Below are 20,164 nucleotides of genomic sequence, written 5' to 3' on the forward strand. Positions count from 1 at the left end.
CGCATTGGGTTCTTGTTGCTGTTGCGTTGTAGCCCCATTGTCGAGCTGACAGACTGACTAACTGCCTGCTTCGCTCTGTGTCTGGCTCGCTGGCAGCCTGACATCGGGAACGGTGTTGCCAAATTTCACTATTTACAATTAAATAATTTTACATTGAATCACAACAACTGAACGGAATAAACATAATCGTTGTTGCCCTGCTGCTCTTGTTATTGGTGTTGTTGTAGATTGTTGCCTGTGTCTGCCTTTGTCGTTTTGTTGCCCCATCGTTGAAGACGAACGACCGACAGTCGCTTAGTCAGTTGGTGTTGGGGCAACACAAAAAAAAAAGGAAAAACTCAAGAAGAGAAGGAGGGAGACGAGGCGGTGGGCATACATCCATATAAACAATAAGATGAAACATTGAAAGCAACAACAACAACAAGAACAACCACGACAATAGCAACATCAGCCAACAACAAGAAGAGAGAAGCAACAACGACAATAACAACAAAAGTTCTATATTTTATGGTGCAATGTTGTCACATTTTTTTTGGTTTTATCAAACGGTGGTGACAACTTGAAATTGGTCTCCCCCCCCTCACCCCCCTTTCTCTCTGTAGCTCTCTTGCTGCACCTCACTCCTCTCTCAACTACTAAATAAAGCAAATGCATTGAATAGGCAAACAAACATACAAATGAATATAGATAGCAACAAACATTAGCACATATATAGTGGTTTTACATATGTACATACATACATACAAACATATCTACTCGGAGCTATGTATATACACATCTGTATATGGCATACGTTTGTATGTACATACATATAGCAACAAAGCAAATGACAACAACGCAAAAGATGGAATAAAAAATGAACTAAAAAAAATTTTGCCAATGCATTCGGTGTATTTTTTTTTTTTTTTGTTTTCACCCGATATTCGTTGATAGCACTGTACTGTTGAGAATAGAAAAAAAAAACAACAGCAACAGCAACAACAAAACTATAAACAAAAAAATTCTTTGTAGAGAAATAGGCAAGCTCCGCAGGGCAAAGTGCAGCAACTTGCAGAATGTGTTGGTACCTAAACTAACACTAATCTCACCTTCGCCGCCGCCTTCATCTCCAGTTTCAAAACTGCTCAGCCGACCCAAATTCAAATTGAACGGCGTTTGCATTAGAAATCAAAGCATTTTTCTGTATCTGATGGACAGTCATCTATGGGGAATTTCAATACACATTCGCATTGAGTTTTCAGAGATCAGTAGAACCAAGTGCCTCAGCAGGTACATACAAAATCTATATGAAGAAGGATACCTTAGCTTAGGTAAAGCTGCTATTACAAGATAGGACTTATTACACCTTTGTAATGTAAATGTAAAATGTAACTCTGAGAGTTGTACACATCGTGTGACACTTACGAAAAATTGATTATGACAAAAGGATTTTGGTATGAGTAGGATAGGTGTACCTGTAGTCGGCAGTTTAAGGATTTTACATTTTTCAATTGATCCTCCTTCCAGTTACATATGTTCATTATACCCTTCACCAGTACTGTGGTACAGGGTATTATAACTTAGTGCATTAGTTTTTAACACCCAAAAGGAAGAGAGTGGACCCATTGATAAGTATACCGAATGACTCAGAATCACTTTCTGATTCAATTTAGCTATGTCCGTCTGTACAAACTACAGGTCACAATTTTCATCCTATCGACTTAAAATTTGGTATGGGTGTGTTTCTTAGAGACGAAGCCTATTGAAACTGGAAAAAACCGGTTCATATTTGGATGTAGCTCCCATATACATGTTCGTCCGATTTGCAGTAATACTGCAATAAAATGGTCATTTGTTAACGGATTTTCTCGAAATTTGGCAGGAATGATTTTTTATAACTCCCGACATTGCAATTTCATGAAAATCGGTTCATATTTGGATATAACTCCCATATATATATTCGTCCGATTTGCAGTAATAATGCAATAAAATGGTCATTTGTTACCCGATTCTCTCGAAATTTGGCAGGAAGGATTTTCTCTTGACATTACTGGAGAATTTTATGGAAATCGGTTCAGATTTAGATATAGCTTTCATATATATACATAGCCCACTTTTCACTCCTAGAGCCCAAAATTTTGTACAACCCTTCCCACGACGACTTCAACAATGTCTATAAAGTTTGCTCGAAATCGGTTCTGATTTAGACATAGATCTCATATATATATTGTAGTCCAATTTGCAGTAATTTTGCAATCAAATTGTCATTTGTTAATCGATTCTCTCGAAATTTGGCAGGAAGGATTTTCTCTTGACTCTCGACATTACTGGCGAATTTCATGGAAATCGGTTCAGATTTAGATATTGCTGACATATATGTATATCGCCAGATTTTAACTTCTAGTCAATTCAATTTAACTAGCTGAACTCTAATATCTATTTAGGGTGGGGACACTTCACCCTGAATGTGGATATCGTGCTACTGTAGCCTATGTCCACCTATGACACTGAACGCCTGCGTTCGTATCCTGGCGGAACTTCGGACAAAATTTAAAGCGGTGGTTATCCCCTCTCAATGCTGGCGACATTTGCAAAGTACAATACCATGCATGGTCATGTAAAAAATTCTCGCCAAAGAGATATCGCACTGCGGCACACCGTACGGACTCGGCTATAAAAAAAGGTCCCTTATCGTTGATAAACTCAACTTCGGAATGGGAAAGCACTTATTGATGTATGAAAAGTTTGCCCCGCTCGGATCCTGGGCAAATTCTCACTCTACTCCTAAATGTCTTTCTTTTGAGCCCCATATTACTGTATTGGTAAATATTTCGGGTTTAGGGGGTATTTCGGGGGTGGTCACTCAGCCATCAAAGTAAATATAAGATTCGTGCTTTACGTTCAGAAACATTTCGTATGAGTCCCATAATGTCATGATCGGTAAATAAGTTGTGTTTAAAGGTGGGGTGGACCCCAGGGTCTTTGTCCCGAAAATAAATATAAATTTCCCGAAATCAATAAATATCCACCCCAAATAGCTTTTTTTTATAACAGGGAGGTATTTTGGGTTGGGGCGGCTCCCAAACACATGGCTCTATATTGTTGTGATTGGTCCATATATCCATTTGGCTGGTTTTGGGAAAGAACCCATGTTTTTTTGGGCTGGGCAGGCCACCGGCACTTTGTCCTGAAAATAGATTTCAAATTCCTTCTTTACTCCCAAATACCGTTGATTTGAGCTCCATATTGCTTTAGTCGGAAATGAAATTCAGTTTAAGGTGTGATTTAAAGCAACAAAATTGGATATCAAATTAGTTTCCTACTCTCAAATACCTTTCATTTGAGTCCCATATTGCCATAATGGGTCAATTAATTTATTCGACATATTTTTAGGAGGAAAAAAGCCACCTTGACTTGAACGCAAATTTTAATGTCATATTTTTAACCTACTCTCAAATATCTTTCATTTGAATCCTATATAGCCATGGTCGGCTGATATGCCCATTTGGGGGTGAGGCGACCTCCCATTACATGGACCTAATTTTTTGGGCCATATTTGTAATCTACTGCCGGGTACTTTTCATTTGAGTCCCATATTGATAGGAACGTCGAACATTTCTGTTTAGAGGAGTTTTTGGGTTGGGGCGGCCCGCTGGGTACTTGGACCCAAAATTTAATATGATTTTTATTTTTTAGTCTCCAATACCTTTCATTTTCTTTTGATTTTTGGTGTAAGGGGGATGGTCAGCCATCATCTGATATCTAAAAATTATATAGCCTATGTTTCCTTTTTTTGATTCTACGTAAAAAACAAATAAACCGAGTCCCATATAGTCATGATGGGTCATATGCCCATTTGGGGAGTTTTTGGGGGGTGGGGTGACCCCCTACATTTTGATCTGATTATGTATGTCAGATTCGTAATCAACTCCCGAATACCTTTCATTTAAGCCCCATATTGATATGGACGACCAATTTGTCTGTTTTTAGATATTTTTGGGTTAGGGCGACTTCCTGGGTACTTGGAACCAATTTTTAATACCATATTCGTATTCTACTCTTCAATACCTTTCATTCGATATCTATATTGTCTTTATCGGCCCACTTGTGATTTTGGTTGGCATTTTTTGGAGTAACGGGGACTGTTCCCGTTACTCCAAAAATACCACCCCTTCCGATATCAACAAATTATAAAGCATATTTCTTCTTTCTAACCATATTCGTAATCTACCCACGAATACCTTTCATTTGCTTCCCATATTGTCATGATCGTCGAATAAATCTATTTTAAGGGGTTTTTGGGGCTGGGGCGGCCCCCAGGTACTTGGACCCAACTTTTATTATGAAATTCGTACTCTACTCTTGAATACCTTTCATTTCAATCCCATATTGTCCCGATGGGTCTACTTTTATTTTTGGCTGGTACTTTTTGGGGTAAGGGGAAGGGTCCGCCCCCCTCCCGATATCAAAAAATTGTAAAGCCTATTGCTCCTTCCGGACCACTCCCCACAATCTGTGAAAATTTCAAAGAAATCGGTTTAGCCGTTTTTGAGTCTTTACGGAACAAACAAATTTACAAACCCACAAACAAACAAATAAACAAACATACAAACAAACAAACAAACACAAATTAATTTTTATATATATAGATGTGTATAATTGTTATTCATTGTAATTTTGTGGTATTTCGATGAATAATACCATCATCATCGGTACACTAGTCCCATTACAGAATAAATTAATTGATTATTTTTGTTTTTTTTTTTATTTCCTTTTAGGTAAGTTTTGATGTTGTCTACTAAATTCACAGTGAAAGCATGTAAGTGATAAATTTAGGTTTCACAGTAAACAATGTAATTATACACCTTCTAGAACATATTGAAAAACACGTCTAAATTGAAGACCATTAGGGTAAATCACCAGCCGGGTGTATAACCGCCTTCTCTATTTTAATATTCCCAATCGTAGTGTGTTAATCACGCTCTAGCCCTAACTATTATTAGATTTTATTGAAAAATTCGGAACAAATTATCCTCAAAGAGGTCACACTGTACAAGGTAACGCAGGCCAAGGTGGGGGTAGACTTCTTATTTAAAGGGGTAGTTCCAAGTTTCAATACTTGTCGACAACAAACTCATCAATGTGCTGTGACTTTTAGTTACCGAACAGATAGATGCGCTACACATTTCTCGGCCCGAATGCATGGCATTGGCATTGACAGTCAGAAGGACAGACAGACGTACGTACGGTAAGAGGCACTGAAAGATAGATAATAGACAGTGGGTAGGTTGGTTGTTGGTTGGATAGGTACTTTCTTCATTTGACACGTGTTTTCAATTATAACCATATTTCAATTGTAATGGAAGCGAATAAAATATTCCATGACGTTTGTTTGTGAATATTTAAATAAATTGTGATTGTTGTTACTTTGTCGTCGTTACGCTACTGGGGGGCGCTGTTGCTTTTGTCATTCGCTCCATGATGGCCGGCAATGGCAATATGTAATGCACAATGTTGGACCCACACCAATCTCTGTTGCGCTGCTCGGTCCTGGAGCCTTCGACTCGGATCCAAAGATCGTAGGTATGAGCGAACCACCACTATTGTTAAATTATAGATTTTCTTTCTTTCGTTTCCATTTAATTCGGTTTTGTTTCTTTGTTTTGTTTTGTCGTCTCTCATATTGTTGTTGTTTTTGTTGTCGTTGTCGCTATTGCTGTCGTTTTCGTCAGTTTCCATGTACGATATAAAATGTTTTCTTCCATTTTTGGTTTGATTTCCCCCCATCTACCTACCTCACTCCACTCACAGTTGTAGACCCCTTCACCACCCTAAACCCCCTTCCAACTAACGCTCTCTCTCTCTTCTTCAATCCCAATCCCAATCTCCATCTTTATTTATATTTTAACAAAAAAAAGAAAAAAAAACAGAAAAAAGGTGACGTGTTTTAATGCCTAGAATAACTCGAAACGCAACGCCAAGAATGTAAACGAATCTAATGATCATAAGGAAATGCCTGATGAATTAAGGTGGCAAAGAAAGTAAAATAGCACACCAAACATTGTGCACATAGTAGAAAGCCATACCACCAACAACAACAACAACAGCAGCAGCGCAGCAACAACAACATAAGGGCATAAAGTACAATGACAGCCTAGCCGAAATACAAAATTCGTTTTGTTAGCAATGGGTGGGGGCCCATTGGGCTGGCCGAATGGGTGGGAGTTGTGGTGAAGGGGGTCATTTCATTGGAGGACGAGAAAGTCATAAAAAGTACACCAAAAACATGCACATAACAAAACTGCAAAAGTTTTTTTTTTCGTTTTTTGTTTTCATTGTATTTGTTGCTTGGTTATTTTCCACTTTTTTTGTCGGAGGACCACCAAAGAAATGCATTTTAATAAAACTTTTATGCTGTTAAATACAGTCAAGCAAAAATGTCGGTTGATGTGTGTGATGAAAATACCGAGAGTATGTGTTAAACAAAAAGCGTCCATGGGTGAGTTTGCTTGTGACAAACACTTTGCAGGACAATGATGGTAAATACTGTTTCCTTTGGGTCTTGTGATGCTGAAGGAAACTCATAATGAAGATGCAAAATAACTTCAAGGGAAAGAAATTTTGTTTGACACAGATATTAAAGAATTTAATCTAAGATTCGGCTTTAGAAAACCTGGTTTTAGTTTTTTTGGTCGGATTTTGTCTTTAGAAATAGTTTTATTGAAATTTTTCTTTTTAGAGAAAATTTCTTAGAAATGTTTTTAGAGAAAAGAGAAGAGTAGGTGCACAGAGCCATGTGTATGCCATGCGAGTAGTGTAATTGTGTAGGCAAAAAGTCTGCCTTGATAGAAAATTTCCTCGAAATCTTATTTTTTAGCGAAAAATTTCATAAAATTTTGTGAAAAATTTCATTTTAAATTTTGTTTTTTAAAGAAAAATTTCCAAAGTTTTGTTTTTAAAAGAAACCTCCCATAAAATATGGTCTTCAGAACAAATTTTCCTAAAATGGTTGTTTTTTACAGAAAATTTTACTAAAATGTTGTCTTTGGGGATTCTTTTTGACCCATAGCATATTGAGAATATTTCCTTAAAATTTTGAGTAAAAAAAATTTTTTCTTGAAGTTTTGTCTCTAGAGAAAAAGTTGTTAAAACAAGCATTGAAGAAAAATTCTCTGAAGTTTTGACTTTAAAGAAATATACTTGACATTTTGTTATGAGATAAAATTTCCCAGAAATTTTGACTTTAAGTAAAATTATCCCAGAAATTTAGAAACAATTACAAGACGATAACTGGCTTATATGTATGTCCATGGAGCGGATAAACATCCGCACCATCTTTTTAACCTTACTTAACGTAACCTAGAAACATTTTCGATTAAAGGAAAATTTCCTGCAATCTTTTTAAAAAATTTCTCTGCAATTTTGGCTACAAAAAAATTAGTTTCTATAACAATTTTCATTGATATTGTGATTCTAGTGCTTTAAAAATGTCGTTAAGAAATAATTTTCTAAAACTTTCACTTAAGAGAAAATTTGCTTGACATTTTGTCATGCGCTGGGTATATACACCAGTTGACCTATAATATCTATTCATAATGCTATATGGTTGTTATTGTGGCCACATTGTCAGGGCCGGTGCCGCCCGGTGCTTTTTGATAAAAGGGAATGTACCACTATTCGGGATGGAACCGATCGGAACTACAATATCACTGGTAATAGGTTAGGTTGAATAGAGGGTGCAGGTATTAATCCGCCCCATGCCACTACGGACATACACCTTAGCCAGTAATCGGCTTGTTATACGCTCAAGATACTAAAAAAAGTAACCTCAAAGAAGAAAATCTAAGTTAGGAAATCCATGCTACTTACAAAATCCTTAATTGTTTTCCATGCCATTCCTCTAAGTTGGTTCATGTCTAGTATAGGTGGTTGGACTGCACTGATTGATAGGAGAGATGTATCCCCTGTTTCTTAATGGCATGTTCAAGGGAGTATAGAATATTCTTCTCTTCGCCATTATTAAAAAGTACCGCTGAATTCAGCGCAGGAAACAATTTATGATGGTGCCCAAAATATGCCTACATACCCTCGATAGTCGTTGACGTTTAAAGATGTCCCAAGCTGTGTCTGAGTTTGGTATCGCTTCCTGTGTACCCACATTAGGTTAAAATTTTTCTAAAGAAGTCAGCCTGCAGATTGCCATTATTACCTAACCTTACCCATCTTTGCTTTGCAAGCTGTCAGATTGCGCAAACTTTTTTCCTTGAGTGTGGCATATGCAATCATTTCTTTTGTATGCCTTCTTAACTATTTTGTATGGCAGTGTCTCTCTGTTTTTCATTTATTTTTTGCGTGTTTTTTGTTTGCTTCTGTTCACATATACTGGTGTTGATATTCATTCTATCTTTCTTGTTGTTGTTATTGTTGTTGTTGTTGCTGTTGTCGTTGGCAGTTGTTTGTTTGTATGTATCATTGCTTTAAGATTTATCCATTACAGAGCATTTTGCACAGAGCCCAGTTTGCCAGGCAGCTATCCATCCAGCCACCCTTCCAATGGGTGGTAGCCAGCAAGAGAGGCTAGTCAGTCAGCCAGCTAGTCCGTCCACCAGGCAGCCAGTTGCTGCCCTGTTCCCTACCTATAGCTGGGTATCGAGTCTGTGTGTGTATGTTTGTGTGTTTGTTTCTTTCTTTTTTTTTGCCATAATTTCATTTCCCTGCTCCCAACGATTAGAGGAAAGAGTCATGTACCATGCAGATGTCTAAATATTTATATTCATACACATATCTATGCCATGTATAGGTGTCAATGGGTGTGTGTGTGTGTGTGTCGGTATGCATGCATTTATGTATGTAACTATGTGCTCGTTTTCTTTGGATTTATTTATGTATGAGCATTTGTACATATCTAAATACTTGTACTTTTAACTTTTTTCTTCTTCTTCTTCTCCATCTTCTGCCCATCGTCATTGTGTTTTACGTTTTTTTCCCCCAGCTTCTTCTGCTGCTTCTTCATGGTCTTATTTTTCCTCCTCAATATTTTTCCCCAATGAGCGTTTCTGATTTTTTTCTTCTTTTTTACATTCTGTCCGATTTTTTTTGTAGGTGATGTGTATCTATAACTGTTTTGCTTTGGTTTTTTAGAAGAATTAACTTTTATCGTTTTTTTTTCTTTTTCTTCTACCAATGAGTGTTGGTTTTTGCTGTTAATTCCTCGTTTTTTTCGTTATCACTGAGGCTTAATTGACCAAAAAATTGTTCTAGTTTTGAAAATCCGCTTCCCCTCCCCCCCAAGCCAATCGATATGGGTTTCGCTTATAGCGAGATTTATTGAACATCATTGGCCCTAAGGGAATTTTCATAGGGTTGACCCAATATTTACCAGCATTATATTCCATTAGAATGAATCATGTGGAAAGCAAATGAAACCATTTTCTATATCACTTACATACAGTGAAGATCAAAATAATAGCACAAATTTTTTTTTTTCATTATACTCTACACCACCACTTACATACAGTGAAGAACAAAACTAAAGCACATTTAACAAAAAAAAAATATTTTATTATACTCTACACCACCACTGTGGTACAGGGTATTACAACTTTGTGCTTTTGTTTGCAGTAGGGAATGTTGACTTGGGGATGTAGGAAACAAAGCAACGGTTCCAAATGGTTTTGACTTGCCAAAATTCAAGCTTATCTTGGTCTTCCTTTATCTCAAATGTGAACACAAACTCCCTGACTATGTCATATGGGTAGCTATTTTTAACATCCCTTAGGTTAGGTTAGGTTTAAGTGGCAGTCTGCCATCAGACTCAGACGTTTTCGTCCATTGTGATACCACAGGAACAGAAGAAGGAAGATGCCTTCTAGTTCCCACCGTTGAACCATCCAGATTGCTTTAATAAGCCCAATAACTTGCGAATGTTCACATCCGCTAAATCAGACAGGATCTCAATGAAATGAGAACCTAAAGTCGAACTCCTTCCAACTGCCAGTGCGGGACACACACACAGAAGGTGTTCTATCCCTTCTGCTTCGATGTCCTCACAGCTTCTGCAAAAGTCGTTGCTGGCAAACTTCAATCTGTCAGCATACCGATGCTATAAGGTATATATATTCTTGATCAGCGGAAATATCCAAGATGATCTAGATATGCCCGTCCGTCTGTCTGTCGAAATCACGCTACAGTCTTTAAAAATAGAGATATTGAGCTGAAACTGTGTATGGGTTCTATTTTTGTCCATAAGCAGGTTAAGTTCGAAGATGGGCTGTATCGGACTATATCTTGATATAGCCCCCATATAGACCGATCCACCGATTTAGGGTTTTAGGCCCATAAAAGCCACATTTATTATCCGATTTTGCTGAAATTTGGGACAGTGAGTTGTGTTAAGCCAGTTGCGTTGGGCCCCTCGATACCTTTCTGCAATATGGCACAGATCGGTCCAGATTTGGATATAGGGGCCATATACACCGATCTGTCGATTAAAGGTTTTGAGCCCATTAAAGACGCATTTGCTGTTCGATTTCGCCGAAATTGGGGTAAGTGAGTTGTGTTATGCGTTTCAACATTCTTCTTTAATTTGACTCAGATCGGTCCAGATTTAGATATAGCTGCCATATAGGCCGATCTCTCGATTCAAGGTCTTGGGCCCATAAAAGGCGCATTTATTCTCCAATTTGGCTGAAATTTGGAACAGTGAGTTGTGTTAGGCGTTTCAACATTCTTCTTAAATTTGGCTCAGATCGCTCCAGATTTGGATATAGCTGCCATATAGGCCGATCTCTCGAATTAAGGTTTTGGGTCCATAAAAGGCGTATTTATTATCCGATTTTGCCGAAATTTGGGACAGTGAGTTGTATTAGGCCGTTCGACAGCCTTCTTCAATTTGCCTCAGATCGTTTCAGATTTGAATATATCTGTCATATAGACCGATCTCTCGATTTAAGGTTTTGGGCTCATAAAAGCCACATTTATTATCCGATTTTGCTGAAATTTAGGACAGTGAGTTGTGTTAAGCCCCTCGACGTCTTTCTGCAATATGGCCCAGATCGGTCCAGATTTGGATATATCTGTCATATAGACCGATCTCTCGATTTAAGGTTTTGGGCCCATAAAGGGCGCATTTATTGTCCGATTTCATCGAAATTTGGGACAGTGAGTTAAGTTGGGCCCCTCGATATTTTTCTACAATATGGCAAAGATCGGTCCAGATTTGGATATAGCTGCCATATAGACCGATCTATCGATTTAAGGTCTTGGGGCCCATAAAAGGCGCATTTATTGTATGATGTCGCTGAAATTTGGGACAGTGAGTTGCGTTAGCTTCTTCGACGGCTTTCTGTAATTTGGACCAGATCGGTTTAGATTTGGATATAGCTGCCATATAGACCGATCGCTCGATTTAAGGTTTTGGGCCCATAAAAGCCATACTTATTATCTGATTTTGCTGAAATTTGGTACAGTGAGTTATGTTAGGCCTTTCGACATTCTTCTTCAAATTGGCTCAGATCGGTCCAGATTTGGATATAGCTGCCATATAGACCTATCCTCCGATTTAGGGTCTTAGGTCCTTAAAAGTCATATTTATTATCCGGTTTTGCTGAAATTTGGGACAGTGAGTTGTCTTAGGCCCTTCAACATTCTTCTTAAATTTGACTCAGATCGGTCCAGATTTGGATATAGCTGCCATATAGATCGATCCGTCGATTTAAGGTTTTGGGCCAATAAAACGGGAATTTATTGTCCGATCTCGACGAAATTTGGGACAGTGAGTTGTGTTAGACCCTTCAATATTCTTTTTCAATTTGGCCCAGATCGGTCCTGATTTGGATATAGCTGCCATATAGACCGATCCGCCGATTTAAGGTTTTTGGCTCATAGTAGGAACATTTATTGTCCGATTCCGACGAAATTTGAGACTCTAAGCTATGTTAGGCCCTTCAATATTCTTCTTTAATTTGGCTCAGATCGGTCCAGATTTGGATATAGCTGCCATATAGACCGATCTCTTGATTTAAGGTTTTGGGCCCATAAAAGCCATATTTATTATCCGATTTTGCTGAAATTTGGTACAGTGAGTTGTGTTAAGCCCCTCGACGTCTTTCTGCAATATGGCCCAGATCGGTCCAGATTTGGATATATCTGTCATATAGACCGATCTCTCGATTTAAGGTTTTGGGCCCATAAAAGCCATATTTATTATCCGATTTTGCTGAAATTTGGTACAGTGAGTTGTGTTAGGCCCTTCGACATCCTTCTTTAAATTGGCTCAGATCGGCCCAGATTTGGATATAGCTGCCATATAGACCGATCTCTCGATTTAAGGTCTTGGGCCCATAAAAGCCATATTTATTATCCGGTTTTGCTGAAATTTGGGACAGTGAGTTGTCTTAGGCCCTTCAACATTCTTCTTAAATTTGACTCAGATCGGTCCAGATTTGGATATAGCTGGCATATAGATCGATCCGTCGATTTAAGGTTTTGGGCCAATAAAACGGGAATTTATTGTCCGATCTCGACGAAATTTGGGACAGTGAGTTGTGTTAGACCCTTCAATATTCTTTTTCAATTTGGCCCAGATCGGTCCTGATTTGGATATAGCTGCCATATAGACCTATCCTCCGATTTAGGGTCTTGGGCCCGTAAAAGCCACATTTATTATCCGATTTCGCTGAAATTTGGGACAGTGAGTTGTTTTAGGCCCCTCGACATCTTTCTGCAATATGGCACAGATCGGTCCAGATTTGGATATAGCTGCCATATAGACCTATCTCTCGATTTAAGGTCTTAGGCCCATAAAAACCACATTTATTATCCGATTTCGCCGAAATTTGGAAGAGTGAGTTAAATTAGGCCCTTCGACATCCTTCTTCAATTTGGCCCAGATCGGTCCAGATTTGGATATAGCTGCTATATACCGATCTCTCGATTTAAGGTCTTGGACCCATTAAAGGCGCATTTATTGTCCGATTGCGCCGAAATTTGGGACAGTGAGTTAAGTTAAGCCCCTCGACATCTTCATCCAATATCGCACAGATCGGTCCAGATTTGAATATAGCTGCCATATAAACCGATCAGCCGATTTAGGGTCTTGGGCCCATAAAAGCCACATTTATTATCCGATTTCGCCGAAATTTGGGACAGTGAGTTAAGTAAGGCCCCTCGACATCTTCCTAGAATATGGCACAGATCGGTCCAGATTTGGATATAGCTACCATATAGACCGATCACTCGATTTAAGGTCTTGGGCTCATAAAAGCCACATTTATTATCCTATTTGGCTGAAATTTGGAACAGTAAGTTGTGTTAAGCCCTTCGACATCCCTCTTTAATTTGGCCCAGATCTGTCCAGATTTGGATATAGCTCTCATATAGACCGATCTCTCGATTTAAGGTTTTGGCCCCATAAAAGAGGCATTTATTATCCGATTTTGCTGAAATTTGGTACAGTGAGTTGTGTTAGGCCCTTTGACATTTTTCTGAAACTTAAAACTTATGACGAAAGGTGGTTTACACATATAACCGAGGCGGCCGAACTTAACGCCTTTTTCCTTGTTTTCTCAAAACTTTTGCTTGTTGTATGGTCTTATTGTGAACCTCTTTTTTGCAAAGCCCATGCTTCATTGCACTAAGAGTTCTAAACAAATTGCAATTTTAAAATTAACAGCTTGATGTTGTTAATGATAAGAAAATTGTATTCTTTTTTTTTTGTTTTTTTTTTGTTAATCGCGGTTATGTTGTTGAAATTCTTATCACGAAATTCCATGGAAAAGGTTACCCCAAATTACGTTGACGGCATTATCAGTTTTTAATGTTAATTGTAATTTTGAAAACAACAATTGGTTTACTCGGTCAAATTTTGGGTGGAAATGGAATTTATTCTCCAAAAATGTATGCCGATAAGATAGCAAGTCAATGAATTGGTATTTTATGACAGCAAAGAAGGTGATTTGGGTGTGATATGGAAATGATGGGGAAATAATGTTGAGGTTTTTATTGAATATTCTTGGAGGCTTAATATTTTGCCCGACCAGCTCTATTTTGCTGATATCTGTTTCGTCTCCTTGTTTGTATCCTTGAGACTTTGAGTTTTAATCCTCACGGCCTTACAACAAAATCCTGTTCATTATATAAAATTTTGTTTGAATGAAAATCATACAAATTCAGGTAGAATAATTTTGGCACAATGACAGCTGCTGCCTTAATTCTTCGGGGTAGCGGCATAAGGGCAAGCCTTAAGAAACTGGATTCATAAAATACGAATTATTAAAGCAGTAACAACAGCGTGGCAGCAGCAGCAGTGGCAAGCAGGTGGAATATAAACAATTTGCACCAAGCCCCAGTGACAACAAGAAGTTGACGAACCTGTCCTTTTACGTCGCTCTCTTTCTTTCCACAATTCATTTGGCCTCTGGCCAACAATGCACAGGGCCCATCAACACAGGCAACAATAATTGACAACAATATTTAAATTAGGTTAAACCACCAACGGCAGCCGCACAACCACCACTACCACATTACCTTGCCAGGATTAAGAATGCCAACGCAAATAGGAGCCGACTTAATGCGCGGGTATTCCAGATATTTGCATTCTCAAGGATCTATGGTCATATGCAAATAACTGTAAAACATGGCCTACGCCGACAGACAGATAGTTTTGCGTGTCTTAAGCCTCGTCTTGCCTGCTTCTCTGATGACGACCATCTTAGTCATCAGGTGTATGGGAAAAAAAACAACCATGGATTGACAATGCCATCGAGTAGAATGTGCTGTATGGGTGTTATTAAGGTGTTCATCGTTCCCTTCTCTTCCCGGCCAGAATATATTCACCAAAGGTTCACTCCAAGTATTTGGGCAACACAAATAAGGGCGTTTCCTACCATTTTATGTTTATGACGGTAGATTGCTGCTACTACTGCTGTTTTCACCACTTTGCCACATTGAAGATGAAGAAATCATACGCTCACAGGGGACAACAAAGGAACATGTTGTAAGTGGCAGATAGATGGATGAATGGATGGCTTGATGGATACACACATTTGCGTAAATTTTTCGCGAAAATTCTTTCTCTGAAGGTAAATGCAAATGCAAATTTTGCCCATGAACATTCCACTAAGGCACAGGGTCAAACTTCTCACATATCAATAAGTGCAGTCCGATTCAAGTTTTTAAGCTCAATGATAAGGAGCCTCCTTTTTACAGCCGAGTCCGAACGGCGTGCCGCAGTGCGACACCACTTTGGGGAGAAGTTCTACATGGCATAGTATCTCAGAAATGTTGCCAGCATTAGGAGGGAAAAACCATCGCTGAAAATTTTTTCTGAAGGTCTCGCCAGGATTCGAACCCAGGCATTCAGCGTCATAGGCGGACATGCTAACCTACATTTCTCCAAAGTCATAACTTTAGTGGAATAAGGGTTACATTTCATGTAAATTTTCTCTGAAAGAAAATGTTGGTGATTTTTTTTTTTGGAGGAGAAATGCCTGTGAAATTCGTTCTCATGACAAAATGTCGGTTCAATTTTGTCTTAAGATGAAATTTTGGTGAAATTTTCTCTTAGCCGAAATTTTAGTGAAATATTCTTAAGAGATAATCTCGGTTAAATTTTTACTTAAAGCGAAATTTTGGTGAAAATTTATCTTAAGACGAAATTTTGGTGAAATTTTCTCTTAAGACGAAATGTTGGTAAAATTTTCGGTGAATTCTCTTAAGACGAAATTTTGATGAAGTTTTCTCTTACAACAAAATTTGGGTGGAACTTTCCCTTAAGAAGAAAATTTGGTTAAATTTACTTTTGGGACGAAATTTTGGTGAAATTTTCTTTTGAGGCGAAATTTTGGTTAAATTTTCTCCTTAGACGAAATTTGGGTTAATATTCTCTTGAGACGAAATTTTGATGAAATTTTGGTGAATTTGGTGAAATTTTCTTTTAAGACGAAATTTTTTCTAAGAGATAATTTCGATTAAATTTTCTCGTACGACGAAATTTGGTGTGACATTTTCTCCTAAAAAAGAATTTTGATTAAATATTCTCTCAGACAAAATTTTAGGAAAAAATTTTCTCGAAGGCAAAATTTCGGTAAAATTTTCTCTAAAGAGAAATTTTTGGTGATTTTTTTTTGGAGGAAAAATGCTTGTGAAATTCGTTCTCAAGACAAAATGTTGGTTAAATTTTGCCTTAAGATGAAGTTTTGGTGAACTTTTTTTAGGACGAAATTTTGGTGAAATTTTTTCTTAAGACGAAATTTTGGTGAACTTTTCTCTTAAGACGAAATTTTAATGAAATTTTCTCTAAGAGATAATTTTGGTGAACTTTTCTCTAAAGACGAAATTTTGGTGAAATTTTTTCTTAAGATGTAATTTTGGTGAAAATTTTTTTAAGACGAAATTTAGATAAAATTTTTTCTTAAGACGAAATTTCGGTTAAATTTCTTCTAAAAACAAAATTTCGGTGAAATTTTCCCTAAAAACATAATTTCGGTGAAATTTTCTTAAGACGAAATTTTGATGAAGTTTTTGTCTCTTGAGACAAAATTTTGGTGAAACTTTTCCTTAAGACGAAAATTTGATTACATTTTCTTTTGAGACGAAATTTTGGTTAGATTTTCCCCTTAGACGAAATTTTGGTTTAATTTTCTCTTGAGACGAAGTTTTGATTAAATTTTGGTGAATTTAGTGAAATTTTCTCTTAAGACTAAATTCTTTTCTAAGAGATAAATAATTTTGATTAAATTTTCTCGTACGACGAAATTTTGTGTTACAATTTCTCTTAAAAAAGTATTTTGATAAAATATTCTCTCAGACAAAATTTTAGGAAAAAATTTTCTCGAAGGCAAAATTTCGGTAAAATTTTCTCTAAAGAGAAATTTTTGGTGATTTTTTTTTGAGGAAAAATGCCTGAGAAATTCGTTCTCAAAACAAAATGATGGTTAAATTTTGTCTTAAGATGAAATTTTGGTGAATTTTTTTTAGGACGAAATTTTGATGAAATTTTTTCTTAAGACGAAAGTTTGGTGAACTTTTTTCTTAAGACGAAATTTTAATGAAATTTTCTCTAAGAGATAATTTTGGTGAACTTTTCTCTAAAGACGAAATTTTGGTGAAATTTTTTCTAAAGACGAAATTCTGGTGAAAATTTTTCTTAAGACGAAATTCTGGTGAAAATTTTTCTTAAGACGAAATTCCGGTGAAATTTTCCCTAAAAACATAATTTGGTGAAATTTTCTTGGGGCGAAATTTTGATGAAGTTTTCTCTTGAGACAAAATTTTGGTGAAACTTTTCCTTAAGACGAAAATTTGATTACATTTTCTTTTGAGACGAAATTTTGGTTAGATTTTCCCCTTAGACGAAATTTTGGTTTAATTTTCTCTTGAGATGAAATTTTGATTTCATTTTCTCAAAGGCAAGATTTCGGTGAAATTTTCTCCAAGGACGAAATTGCCTGTAAAATACGTTCTCAAGACAAAATGTCGGTTAAATTTTGTCTATTTGGTGAAATTTTCTTTTACAACGAAATTTTTTCAAAGAGATAATTTCGGTAAAATTTCCTCTTACAACGCAATTTTGTGTGACATTTTCTCCTGAAAAAGAATTTTGATAAAATATTTTCTCAGACAAAATTTAGGGGAAATTTTCTCGAAGGCAAAATTTCTGTAAAATTTTCTCTAAAGAGAACATTTTGGTATGTCGGTCACATTTTGTCTTAAGATGAAATTTTGGTAAACTTTTCTCTTAAGACGAAATTTTAATGAAATTTTCTCTAAGAGATAATTTTGGTTAAATTTTTTCTAAAGACGAAATTTTGGTGAAAATTTTTCTAAAGGCGAAATTTTGGTGAAATTTTTTCTTAAGACGAAATTTTGGTAAACTTTTTCTCTTAAGACGAAATTTTAATTAAATTTTCTCTAAGAGATAATTTTGGTTAATTTTTTTCTAAAGACGAAATTTTGGTGAAAATTTTTCTAAAGGCGAAATTTCGGTGAAATTTTCTCTACAGACGAAATTTTGGTAAAAATTTCTACTAAGAAAACATTTTGGTGAAATTTGCTTTAAAGGCAAAATTTCGCTGAAATTTTCCCTAAAAATAAAATTATTTTTTGAAATTTTCTATAGAGGAAAATTTTCAGAAAAATGTTTTCTTAACAAATTTTTAGTGATATTTTTTCTAAAGACATATTCGCTGAAGTTTTCTAAAATGAAATCATCTGTCCTTCCATTTCCCCTTACTCCGTTATGGCCTAACACCGAAACGATGCGGATTTTGGGTGCCAGGAAGACGCTAATCTCCTTCTTACATTGCAAGACTGTTCGTGACCTTATCGTCCTGGCTGTTATTGCCCTTGTGGCAATGGAAAAGGAAAGCCAAAGATAGCAACACACACCAACTACTATGGGACGCGTTTCGTTTTTGGTTAGAAGACTTCTAAACCATATTAGGTGTGATGGCTTTAAGCGCCGTGCGTTGGTATGTTGTATTTGAATCGTATTAATTGTGAAAACGCATCTCTGATACAATTACCACATTAACCACGCTCGCCAACCCTGTCTATTAGCTGTACTTTTCCCAATGCATGTATTTTTGTGTAATGACGGACATTCTTTCTTCCGTACTACACATGATTTTGTGCATCTTTTGGAAGTTCTAGTGATGGCTTCGAACGCTAAGACAACGGCAAAGGCTCTCGCTGTTGCTCCGTGTGCTCAGGTTCGAATCCTGGCCGGGTTCTGCCGAATTTTTAATTTTTTTAATTTATCTGCAGAGAAAAAATTTCGGTCAAAATTTCTCTAAGGACAAAATTTTTGACAAAATTTCGTTCAAATTTTTTCTAAAGACAAAATTTTGGTTAAATTTTTGCTTAAGAGAATATTTTGTTCAAATTTCCACTAAAGATAAGTTTTTGGTGAAATTTTCCTTGAAGCAAAAGTTTCGATGAAATTTTCTCCGAAGACCAAATTTCTTGAGACATAATTTCGGTGAAATTTTCTATGAAGACAAAAAGAAAAAATATTCGTGAATACCCGAAAGATAAAATTTCGGTGAAATTTTCTCTAAAGGCAAAATTTTTGTTTGTTTTGCTTTCGAGACGAGCTGAATGATCGAAGATTCAAATGGAAAAGGAAATCCAAAGTTAGAAACACACACCAACCACTATGGGACGCGTTTTGTCTTTGGTTAGAAGACTTTTCAACCATATTAGGTGTGATGGCTTAAATTTTGGACAAAATTTCGTTAAAATTTTCTCTAAAGACAAAATTTTGGAAAAATTTCTGTAAAGAAAAAAATTTAATAAAATTTTCTCTAAAGTAAAAATTTGAGAAAATATCTCTAAAAACAGATTTTCTTAAAAATTTAAGCCAAAATGTGCTCTAAGAGCGAAAATTTAGTGAAATTTATTTGTACCACCCGCTTGCCCCCACTCTGTCTGCAGCACAATGTGCGATTATCGATTATCTAAAAATATCCAATTTTCTAGTGCAAGAACTCGTTACATTTTATTACTCCCAGGTTTTATTGTTTCTATTACAACGTGGCTTTTCACATGCATGAGAAATGTTGTCCTTGATTGACAAGCTTCATTACCAACTACAGATATACTATGGGAAACCGAGGGGCTGAGGTTGGCATTCGGGCCGAATAGCCATCTCCTTATACTTGCCAGCTATGACTCGATTATGTAACACACATTTTAAGTGCTGGAGGGGGGGGGGGGTTGTTTTTTTCTTCCTCCAAATAAATGGCAAATCAATAAAATGTTGTGCCAACTCAGCACATATGAGTTGGCAATAAAAAATGAGCGAAGGATGTGCCACGTTGTATGCTTTTCTGGTTTGTTTCATAAATGTAAGATGACTCTGCCATCGACACCTAAAACAGCCAAAAGGAAGAAAAGACGAACACACGACGACGCTTAGATAACCTCCCTTAAATGTTGTCAAACCACAATCATATCCACATACCCATAGACCGACCTGCAGCAGCGTAACATCACCAACTCGAAAATTAATGGAAAAATCCACTTAAATCCAAACCAAATGTCGTCAAAATAACCTGACAACCTTATGGGCCAACTACAGAGGAATGTTGTGGACAGCAAGCGATAGCAACGGCGAAATTGGCAACAGAGAGTATTGGTGCAAAGAGTTAGAAGAGTCCTGACTCCATCTGACTTCCATTTAATC

General features: G+C 36.8%; 2 protein-coding genes across 3 annotated transcripts in view; one reads left to right on the forward strand and one right to left on the reverse strand.

The window, feature by feature from the left end:
• The window catches only part of LOC106085715 (serine/threonine-protein kinase tousled-like 1), a 593,262-nt gene that overhangs the window by 307,057 nt on the left and 266,041 nt on the right, over positions 1-20,164 (forward strand). The window lies entirely within an intron of this gene.
• The window catches only part of LOC106085718 (uncharacterized), a 318,067-nt gene that overhangs the window by 60,679 nt on the left and 237,224 nt on the right, over positions 1-20,164 (reverse strand). The gene's annotated exons all lie outside the window — the stretch shown is intronic.

The sequence above is a fragment of the Stomoxys calcitrans genome, chromosome 4, assembly GCF_963082655.1.
Source record: "Stomoxys calcitrans chromosome 4, idStoCalc2.1, whole genome shotgun sequence".
Lineage (NCBI taxonomy): Eukaryota > Metazoa > Arthropoda > Insecta > Diptera > Muscidae > Stomoxys > Stomoxys calcitrans.